Source organism: Neofelis nebulosa, chromosome 10 (assembly GCF_028018385.1).
Source record: "Neofelis nebulosa isolate mNeoNeb1 chromosome 10, mNeoNeb1.pri, whole genome shotgun sequence".
In the NCBI taxonomy this organism is placed as follows: domain Eukaryota; kingdom Metazoa; phylum Chordata; class Mammalia; order Carnivora; family Felidae; genus Neofelis; species Neofelis nebulosa.
The window spans coordinates 45978168-45989616 of NC_080791.1; positions in this window are offsets into that span (position 1 = coordinate 45978168).

Consider the following 11449-nt stretch of genomic DNA (forward strand, 5'->3'; position numbering starts at 1 on the left):
AAGTCACAACACCCCTAAACCTCATGCTCTCCTGGTGGATCTGAGCTTGCTTGGGTCCTCTGGCTTTTCCTGGGGCACACAGATATTTTGTCTCTTTACTCGAGGCTGGCAGAAGCCCTAATTGGACAGCTAATTACGCCAGAGCAAGAGCTTACTGCCCAGGTAAGCAGTGGGTGTCCTCCATCAAATAGAGGGATCACAGGTGACAGAGAAGTTTGGGGATTATGCTGCCAATAAAAATTAGTTCTTCCTGGCAGTGTGCCACCAGTCATTCTAAGGTGACATGATAGTTTTTGTTTTAGTGTTGAAATGAAAAAGGCACTCGGTTCGAATGTGGGAAGACCCAGGAAGGCCCAGCCCAGTCCTAAACTACGGTGACCTCCCAGTTGTATAAATGGCATATTGGTAATGTGAGGTTACTCAAGCTACCTTCCCTTTTAGGACAAGAGATGGCGATGTCTCTCCCTCTCTCTCTTTTTGTAACGGTGCAATAAAATTGAACTATTAAACCCTTAAAACGCTTTCTGAAGGAAAATTAAAAACAAATAAATGACAAGTCTTTGATTTGTTAGACTACTCTTTGAAGAGTTGATTGCTGACTTCAAGGCAAATTCCAATCTTGGTAGAAGCACCCCAACCTAGCTCCAATCACGATTTTATTATCAACGCTTTCATCCCCTGCCCAATGATCTCAAAGCTCCAGGGAAATGAAGTTCACTCAGAGGTTGGGCTTTCTTGATCTAAGCTTGATAGGAATCAACCTTTGTGATTACCCTAATGTCTGCCTGACCGGCAGAGAAAGGATGAGGGAGCCACTAAAATTGTTCTGTGTAAAATTAGGGTTTGAACAATTTTTTTTGTATAAGTACTTATGACATTGGTATGGTCAGAGTTTATCTCAACGGTAATGGCTATGAATTATCTACCATGTGCCAGACACTTCCTACCTCTTACAGCATCTGACCAAATAACCCTCAAGTTACAGATAGTTAAGTGACATTCCTAGTTTGAAGTGTGAGGGAGGTAATTCAAACCCAGGACTCTCTACCTCAAATCCATATATCATCTCCCATATTGCTTCTGTGGGGATGATTTCAGATACAAGTAACAGAAAACTGACTCACACTGGCTTGACCAATAAGGAGATCAATCATCTCACATAGCAAGAAGTTCAAGTGCAAGGTGGCTCCTGGTGACCAACACTCTGTTTCTCTTAGCTCTACCCTCTTCTGCATTTTCTCTGCCTACAGGACTGTGACAAGATGGAGGGAGAAATAACAAGCAGATGTCATATAGAATTACATTCAGAAGAACAAAAAAAGGGCGGCTTCTGTTCCTATGCCTCCTTTTTGGGAGCGAGAAATGTATGCCACTCCCTAGGCCTCTCTTCATATGGTAATGGTCAGAATCAATGGTCATAAGCCCTTTCTTAAATCAACCACTCTCAAGGGAATGAGTTGCCTTAGTTAGTTTGAGGGAAGCAACATGGAATAATTGCAAGAGTTCTAGACTAGAGCTCAGGGATCCTGGGTTTTGGTCCTGGTTCTACCATTTATTTAGTTATAGCATTAGACCTTATATTTTCCTTGTTGGGGAAACAGAGCTGATGATTCTCATCCTACTAATCTCAGAGGCTGTGAAACAGGAATGGAATAACGTCCATAGAAGCATTTTGTAAACTACAACACACAACTTAGATGCGTACTATTGTGTCCATTAACACTATTCAAAGAGAACTGTTGGCCAGAAGACACTTTTTCAATTACCCTCATATGTGGGGCTTGATCATCATCAAGATAATAATTTAGAATTTTTAAGGCTTTGCTAAAGACTTAACTAAATTTTAATTTTGTACTGGAAAATTAATAGTGCAAAAACAGGGAAAGTGTGAAATTTAGTATTTAAGAAAAGCAAATGTCAAGCACCCTCATGAACTCTGATAGAATTTATTGTTGTTTTTCAACATTTTTGTTTATTTTTGAGAGACAGAGTGTAAGCGGGGGAAGGGCAGAGAGTGAGGGAGACACAGAATCCAAAGCAGGCTCCACGCTCTGAGCTGTCAGCACAGAGCCCAACATGGGTCTCAAACCCACGAACTGCGAGATCATGACCTGAGCCAAGGTCAGACACTCAACCGACTGAGCCACCCAGGTGCCGCTAGAATTTGTTTATATATGGACAGGTTATTTATAAGTTATTTCTTCTATTCATTAAAAGCAAGTTTCCTAAGAATCTATTAAACAGCCTTTCTCATTCCTTTATTTATACCAATACAATACACATAAGTGGAATGTTACCATGGGTGCAGGGGATGGGATGCACACAAAAGTGAATCCCAAATAGACCCTATCTGAAGGAGAGTAGCTATCCAGTATGGAAAAGTTCTAGAGAGGGGCGCCTGGGTGGCGCAGTCGGTTAAGCGTCCGACTTCAGCCAGGTCACGATCTCGCGGTCCGTGAGTTCGAGCCCCGCGTCAGGCTCTGGGCTGATGGCTCGGAGCCTGGAGCCTGTTTCCGATTCTGTGTCTCCCTCTCTCTCTGCCCCTCCCCCATTCATGCTCTGTCTCTCTCTCTGTCCCAAAAATAAATAAAAAAAAAAAAAACGTTGAAAAGTTCTAGAGAGAAGACTAGACAGAACATATCCCCAGCAGCTATAATAAAATGTAGAAAGATAAGAGGAAGTGAGAGGTAAAGTCCTAAGGATTGAATAGATAAGGGGCTGTAAGAGTTCAGAGAATTGACATAATTCCCAGATGTGGCATTAGGAAGGCTTAGGACAAGGTGTCATTTGACCAGAGTTGGAAGATTTAGAAATGGGAATAGTGAGCTCGCCTTGGCTCTACATTAAACTTGCTCTAAAGACTTGAATATCCAACCAGAATGCAGAATCCTTGAGTATAAATAGCGTAGAACTATACTAGAAATAAAAGTTAGAAAGGTAGCGATTGCAGCTGGATTATAGAGGGGTTGGAATGTCAGACTGAAGAATCTGATCTTTACTCAGTAGGTGTGAGATAACAGAAAATATATATATTGGCCTCTGCCTCCAGTTCCTGGAACACAGCTCCTAAAAATGCTTGTACTTCCCTAAGTAATAAGAGCAGTGGGAGCATCTTTTGTTCTGTTTGGTCTTTGACCTCAGTTCCTGACAGAGGAGTCCTAAAACCCTTGTAATTTCCTGAGTAGTAGGAGTGTCTCTTGTTCTAAAGAGGTGACTCTGGGTGGGCTCCAGGATGGCTCCTGGATGAGGGCTGGTTGCCAGAAAGACCAAGGCATGATTAGAAGTTTGGGATTTTTAGGGGTGCCTGGGTGGCTCAGTTGGTTAAGTGTCCAACTTCAGCTCAGGTCATGATATTGCTGGTTGTGAGTTTGAGCCTAGTGTCAGGCTCTGTGCTGACAGCTCAGAGCCTGGAGCCTGCTTTGGATTCTGTGTCTTCCTCCATCTCTGCCCCTCCCCTGCTCTCTCTCCCTCTCTCTCTTTCAAAAACAATAAACAGTTTTTAAAAACTCAAATATAAGTTTGGGATTTTTTAGCTTCACTCCCTATTCATTTGAGAAAGGAAAAGGGCTGGAAATAGAGTTAATATTGATCTTGCCTGCATGATGAAGTCTCCAAAAAATCCCAAAATTATGGGGTTCAGAGAGCTTTCAGGTTAATGAATACATCCATATACCTGGAGAATGATACATCCCAACTCCACAAGGACAGAAGCTACTTCACTAAGGACCCTCCCAGACCTTGCTATGTGTATGGCTATTCATTTATATCCCTTATTATATTCTTTAATACACTGGTAAGAGTAAATGTCTCCCTGAGTTCTGTGAGCTTGTCCAGCAAATTAATCAAACTTGAGAAAGGGGTTGAGGAAATCTTGGGGGACCTCCTACTGGCAGTAGGCATCAAAATGAGGGTGGCAGTTTTGTAGGACTGAGACCTTCACCTGTGGGATCTGACACTATTTCCAGGAAGATAATGTCAGAATTGAATTAAATTGTAGGACACCCATCTGGTGTCATGGAAAACTGCTTGGTGTGCGGAAACCCCACCCATCCCCTCCCCAACATTTGGTGGTCAGAAATATCAGAGGTGACGTGTTCTGTCTGAGTAGCAAAAGAGACACACATGGGGATAAGACTGTAGGTTTATTTATTTATTCATTTTTTTCATGTTAATTTATTTTTGAGAGAGAGAGAGAGAGACAGAGTGTGAGTTGGGGAGGGGCAGAGAGAGAGAGAATCCAAAGCAGGCTCCAGGCTGTCAGCACAGAGCCCAATGTGGGGCTCGAAGCCACAAACTGTGAGATCGTGACCTGAGCCAAAGATGGACGCCCAACAGACTGAGCCACCCAGGCACCCCAAGACTGTAGGTTTTTTTTTTTTTAATTCAGTAGGCAATGGAGGGTCAGTGAAAGTTTTGGGGCAGTGGAGTGAGTATCTTCATTATAACTGTGCTTGTTGAGGATTAACTAGGCAGTTTATAGGAAGATACAAGGAGAAAAAGTGGAGGCTGAGGGACAAACTAAGAGTTTCCATGTCCAAGTAAAAGGTCATGAGAACCTGAACCAGATTATGAGCACTGGGATGGGGGTAAGCAAATTAATAGGAGACATTTTGGATGGAGAAATCATAGTTCTTGGTAATTGATACAAAGACCAGTTGGGAAGGGGAGAGTTGGCAGTCTTTCATTTACAAATAACAAATAGCCTAAACTTGCCTAAATAAAGGTAATTTACCTATTCACTTAACTGAAAAGTACTAAAAAAAGATGTCGCCTCAGGAACTGTTGGATCCCAGGGCTCAAATGACATCATCAGTGCTGATTCAGTGCTGATTTCACCTTACGGCAATCTCCAGAAGCTACTAGTTTTTATTTTCTGATGGTTAAATGTAGTAGAAGAGAGAGATTGTCTTCCTCATCGGGTCCAGAAAACGCCCTGAGACCTGCTTTCCATTGTACATTCCTGAAGCACTCCCTCTGCTCCGAGAGATTTTTTGTGATTGGCTTAGACCCATATCTGGTCATTTATTTTCTATTAGTGTCCTAATAATTTGTTCACAAAGACGGCCTAATTGTAGACCACTATAAGACATTGCTCCATGACCAAAATCAGATCTCACATGATGAATTCTTGCTAACAAAAAGATACTAATTGAGAACAGTAATGGCTCCTCATTCCATTTCATCCACTGCAACAGTTTTTGTAGGCAAGTTTCTTGAGAACCTGGCTCATAAAATGTGAATATAAAACCAACACAATTTCTAGGGCAATATTCAAATTGGGCAGTTACAAATGTGCCAGAGGGATTTCAAGTATGGGAAAGAAGGGAGAGTTGTCTGAGAGGGCTGGGCAAAAGACAAACTATTGACCTAAGCCTTGAAGCAAGTATAAGCTTTGCTTCAGAACCGTCTAGGCAAGGAAGGCACTGAATGCCAGCCAGATGTTGACAAGTCATTTGTATTCCATTTGAAATGGGGCAATGGCTCTAAAAATAACATGGGGGCATCTGCTTGAACTGAGCAGTCTTCTCTACATGGTAGGTATGACGTCTAAGCAGTGTTTTTGAATCAAAATTTTACCAAGTGTTTAAGTACACTAGGAAAGCATACCCCTTTTAGAAACCCCAATGGACATCCCTTTGGTAAAGAAAAGGATCGTTCTGTGAAGTGAATCCCCATCAGTCTGTAAAGTGAATCCCTTCCCCCTCCTTAGTGGGTGGATTTGCGTTTTCACATAGCAGATTTGCTTGAAAGTCAGGTATGTACACCTGAGCTGCATTGAGAAAATGATAAATCCCATTACGGGACTTTTAAATTTGGGGTCTGTTTTTATGAGGTAGAAAATGTCAATTTGAAGAGTGTTAAAGGCAGCCTGAATCAACTTATTAGAAACACACACACAAACTGCACATTTTTAAACATGTGACAAAGCTGCTCTTTCAGCTTTCCAGAATGATCATCATCCTGCTCATGCAAATTGCTGTTATATGTCATTTGGAATGAGATCAAAAGTTTGAAAATGAGAAAAGACAATCCTGGCAGAACACTTGATTTTTTTTTAATGTTTATCTTTGAGAGAGGGGGGTTGGGGGGAGGGGCAGAGAGAGAGGGAGACACACAATCTGAAGCAGGCTCCAGGCTCCGAGCTGTCAGCACAGAGGCCCCGACGCGGAGCTCGAACCCATGAACCGCGAGATCATGACCCGATTGGACGCTTAACCGACTAAGCCAGCCAGAACCCCGAAACACTTGAGTTTTGATTCTGCAAAACTGACCAGTGCCCTGGTCTGGTGGAAGCAGGCCATTCCTGTAACCACCACCAAGCCCTGCAAGGCTGTGGGCTCACAGCAATACATGAGCTTGATTTGCAAAGCCCAGGAGCCTCTTGGCCCTCATTAGGCTATTAAGGATCGTCCGGAAAGCAGCACAGGTGTTAACAGTGCTGAGAGAAGACCCTGGTTAGGAGAGAATAACTTTTTACTCAATTATGTGGCTTATCAACTAGGGACTGGGAAGACTGGAGGCAGCTGGAAGGGAAAGAGATGATTTTAGTGATCTATATTCCCTTCTTTTATTTGAGTGCTGCCACCAAGAGATAAAAGAGCCAGAGAAGGAGCTTGCAATTGGCGACCTGTACCTACATGTTGCCAGACACATAGTACATTCTCAGTAACAATCTGTTGAAGAAATGAATGAATGAATGAATGAGTGACTGGATGAATGGATAGTAGGCTGTGAAGGGTGCCCTCTGCGTGACTTTTCTGGGAATGGGCTCTGGTCGAGCTTTTCATAGGATCACAGGATGGGACTGTCATTTTGGCTATTGATTGGCTGGAAGACAAGGAATTATGCAGGGAACTTACTCATCTTAATCATCTTGAATCTTGCAAGGCCTGGGCAGCTTCTTTCCAGAGTTATTTGAAATGCCTCAAACTCTTTTCCCACAGAAAACAAATTCTGGGAAAAGAATTCAGGAGCCACTGTCAGTAAACAGAAGAAACATCCAACCCTGTGTTGAATATACAGCACTTCAATCATCTTAAAGTGGGAGAAATTGTTAGTGATTTAACAATCGAAAGCCAGAGAAACTGTTTAAGGTCCAATGCCAAAATGATGCCCCCATTCCTCCATTTAAATCTGTACTTGTTAATAGGGGAGGCTCTGGAGGATGTTGGATGCAGGAGGGAAACTTCTGACCCCCCTTTGTAATGCTCAGGCTGACTTCAGACCCCTGTGAATCTGCAGATGGGCAATGAAGAGCTAATCAGGGTAATGCTTTCTCTTCCCACAGCTCAATATTTTTACTTTTTGGATGGCCAGGTTCACAGCTTCTAGTTTTGTCATTAGATCTAAATATCAGGAATCAAAAAATCTTGAAGAAAGGAAAAGTAGGAGGAAAAAGACAGAAGCATTTCAAGAATCAAAATAAGTCTGACCCATACTGAAAGACCTTAATTGGAGCATGGGAAAGAACATTCCAAAGCAAAGCAAGTCTTGTATGTGTGTGTGTGTGTGTGTGTGTGTGTGTGTGTGTGTCAGAGGGAGAGGAAGAGAGAGAGGGAGAGAGATTGAGATTGAGAATTAATTTATGAAGGCCTCTTTTCACTCTGGTTCAGATACAAGTTGTAGAAGGGACACATATCCTTTTGGAAACAGCTGGCTCGGTGATGAAGGTCCATGAGGCCCCTGTGCCTTTGCCTTGAAAGCTTGTTTGCTTTAGCAGTTTCATAACCTAAAGGCCTGCACCTGGCATCCATGGACTTTTCTCCCATTGAATGTTCAGGGCCCTTTTTCAGGTATTAGGAGTTTATGAGCTCTGCTCCTCTTATATCTTGAAGGCCAGTTGGTGACTCAGTCGACCTATTATACCCCCCACCCCAAGCGTCCCACTGTGTCCCTGGGGGTCCCTTCCCAGTTCTCTTGTCCTTGTCCTCAAAGAGGTAGGCATGAGCTCGTGCATTTTACTGCTAATCACTCCTACAGAGTTTCTCAGTGCTCAGAGGACCTTCATGAGAATCATCAGAGTTATTTGCTAGAAACTCTCAAAACTGTTCTAATAACGTTCTGTTTCTTGATCTAGTTGCTGGGTGCATAGGGATATTCAGATTGTGAAAATTCAACAAGTTATATATTTACTTATATACTACTTTTATGGTTGCACGTTATATTCCAGTAAAATGCTTGAAAAAAAAAACAAACAACAACAACACCCAAACCTGATGAATCAGAATCTCAGGGGTTTGGGGCCTGAAAACATGCATTCTTAGCAAACTCCTCAAATGATTCAAGTTTGAGGGCCTTTGTGCTAAAAGGAAATAAACAAAAGATAAAGAAATCACAAATGTGCAAAGACCATTATACCAGCACTAATGAATTATGTTTCCTGGCCTTTTCATCCACTCATTCACAAATGCCTGTTCCCCTGAGATAGGGCCCAGGGTTATGGACTAGGTCCTCCCCCTCCTGCTGCTGAAGGACGCTGTTGGACCTAGATGCCATCCCTGTCCTGAAGAAACTCACTGCATCCGGGAGGAAATAATGAGCTAATGGTCATGATGCAGGCTGCTTAGTGCTGAGAGAGGGAAAACAGGGTGATCTAGGAGCCCTGGGAGAGCCACCAACCATAACCTTTCTAGGTGGTGACTGTAGATCACACAGACTTATGGCTTCTGCTTTTAATCCTAGATGCGACGCCCTGCGTCTCTCCCCTCCCACAGCGGATGGCGTGTCCTTTCCCTGTCCTCAGGGATGGCCCCCTCTCCCAGCACTTAGGGCTATAAGACAGGCAGGGAGGAACACCAGGTGTCAGGAAAGGCCTTGTGTTGTTATGGCTCAGAGCACAGGCTCTAGAGCCAGGGTCCCTCAGTTTATCTCCTAGCCCATTTGTTTACTAACTGTGGGAATGATTACTATACTACCTACCTAGAGGCATCATTCACTTCTAGGTGTGGTTACTGTGGAGAGTAAGTGGACTGCTGTCATGTAGTGCTCATGAGAGTGCCAGGTATACAGTCGGTGCTAAGTGTTCTCATAACTGTTATTGTTGTTGTTGTGATTATTACTGTTGTTTAGTCCACCGTCAGATGTCCATTGATCTTGAGTGGATTCATTACATTCCTGAGAACGTCCAGAAGGGTGACACCCATCTCAGTGGGATCAGGCCACCTACTGGAATGATCCCCTTGGGGCAATTCCTCCCAGCTTCTAAACAAATCAGCCAAATAGAAAAATGCTTAATTCAAACAAAAGCTTGATGATTCAACAGAAGGAAGAAGGGGAAAATATGGGTCACAGCCATGTAAGTGCCCTTCCCACAGGCTGTGTCACCACGCTGGGGTGGAGGCAGCTTTCTTGCACCCCATCCATGCAGCTGTTAATGTTACTCAGGGAAATATTCATAACAACAAGAGAATGGAATCATGCGGTGTTTGCTCCAGAACATTCAGTGGACTCACATAAGGACAGCTTTCTTTTCTTCCTCGCCTCTTGCAGGAAATTTGCAGAAGTATCTTCTGTTACTGTTTATTTTTCACTGATGGGGAAATGGAGGCATGTCCAGGATTGTCAAGATATTGGCTCCAGGTCACAGAGGTAGTGAAAAGCCAGGCTTTGCATCCTTGGCTCCTAACTGCAAGGCAAGTGTGCACCGGAGGAGAGCCACACAAGCACCTGGCAATGTGTGAAGCCTGACGTGGAAAGATTCAGTACAGGGGCAGAGCTAGGGGCCCAGATACAGCATGGCACTGTGATTCAGGAATTAAGAGTAAGAGCTTCAGAAATGGACAGGTCTGGATTTGAATCCTGGTTCTGTCAGTGTTAGGGCCTGAAAGTTTGTGTCCCCCCAAAAGTCTTATGTTGAAGCCCTAACCTCCGGTGTGGCTATGTTTGGAGATGGAGACTCTACAGAAATATTTGAGGTTAAATGAGGTCATAAGAATGGGGCCCTCATCTAATAGGATTAGTGTCTTTAGAAGAAGAGAGGCTAGAGAGCTCACACTCTCTCTCCATGTGGAAGCATGAAGGAAAAGTCATTTGAAGACATAACGAGAATGTGGTTGTCTGCAAGCCAGGAGGAGAGCACTCACCAGAAACCAGTTGGAGCTTAGATCTTGAACTTTTAGCCTCCAGAACTGTGAGAAAATTAATTTCATTATTTAAGCCACCCAGTCTATGATATTCGGTTATGGCAGACTAAGCTGACAAAGAGACTCCGTGTGAGCTCTGTGGCTGAGCAAGTAACTCTTCTCAACCACCGTTTCCTCATTGATCAGATGAAGATAATAGTTATCATGTTTCACAAGATTGTTAACATGATTAAATGAGGTAATGCATTCAAAGGACATAGCCAAGGGAACAGCACGCAAATGTTTGATGTTGATCAAGTACCTGCTTTCTGGCCATTGTTCTGGGTGCTGGAAATCCAGGGACAACTAAGCAAAATAAGATCCCTGCCCTCATGGAGTTCGTAGCCTACCTGGGAGGCAGATGATAAATAAGGAAACAAATAAATAATTGTGGGTTATTACAAATGCCATGAAGGAAACATTCAGGTAAACAACAGAAAGTAATCTGAGGAGGCCACTTAAGATAGGGCTGTCAGGGAAGGTCTCTCTGAGTAAGATATTTGAGTCAGGGACCCAAAGAATAAGAATATGTGGATCATCAGGGGAGTTGGTGAACAGAGAGAGCAAGTGCCTAAGCTGGGAGGTGGAAGGGGCTTGGAGCATTCCACTCTGCATGGAATGTGCGAGATGGGGGAGGGAGGTAGGAGCCAAAGTTTGCAGCTCCTTGTGGGTTTTTTCTTTTAGCAATTGACAGCTATCAACTGACTCTTTGGGGGGAAATGACGTGGTCTGACTTGGGGTCATAAGAGCTGACCGGCTGGCTGCTGTTTGGAGGTTGGACTTGCGGGATGTGAGCAGAAGCAGTGAACTGTGTTAGATAACCTTCATGCCAGTTTGGGAAAGGAAGATAGTGGCTGCGATAGAGGTGGGGAGGAGAGTTCAAGTGCTGATTAGGAGAACAACAAGAGTTAGTGCTAGATCTGAAGGGGCTGAGGGGAAGGGAGAGTCAAGATGACTCCCAGGATTTGACCTAACTGACCACTGATGAGAGAAGGGGTGGGGCACGTCTGGAAAGAACCGGTTTGGAAGTCTCAGGGACCTGCAGAGGTTTGCAGATCACACTCTGAGAACTGCTAATCTAGGGAAAAATAGGAGTGTGGTTCTGAAGAGTTTCGAAGAGATGGGATGGAGAGCACAAATAAAGGGGTAAAGCACTGATACAAAAGGGACCGTTCTTCCATTTTAATAAGAGAGGAGGCAAGAAGATTGGTATACATTTTCTTAGTGGCGATTTCAGGCCATTCCTCTCCACTAGTATGTGTTTTCTGAGTGAAGCACAAGTCTCCAATTAAGAAGAAAAATGGTAATGGGACACCTGGGTGGCTCTG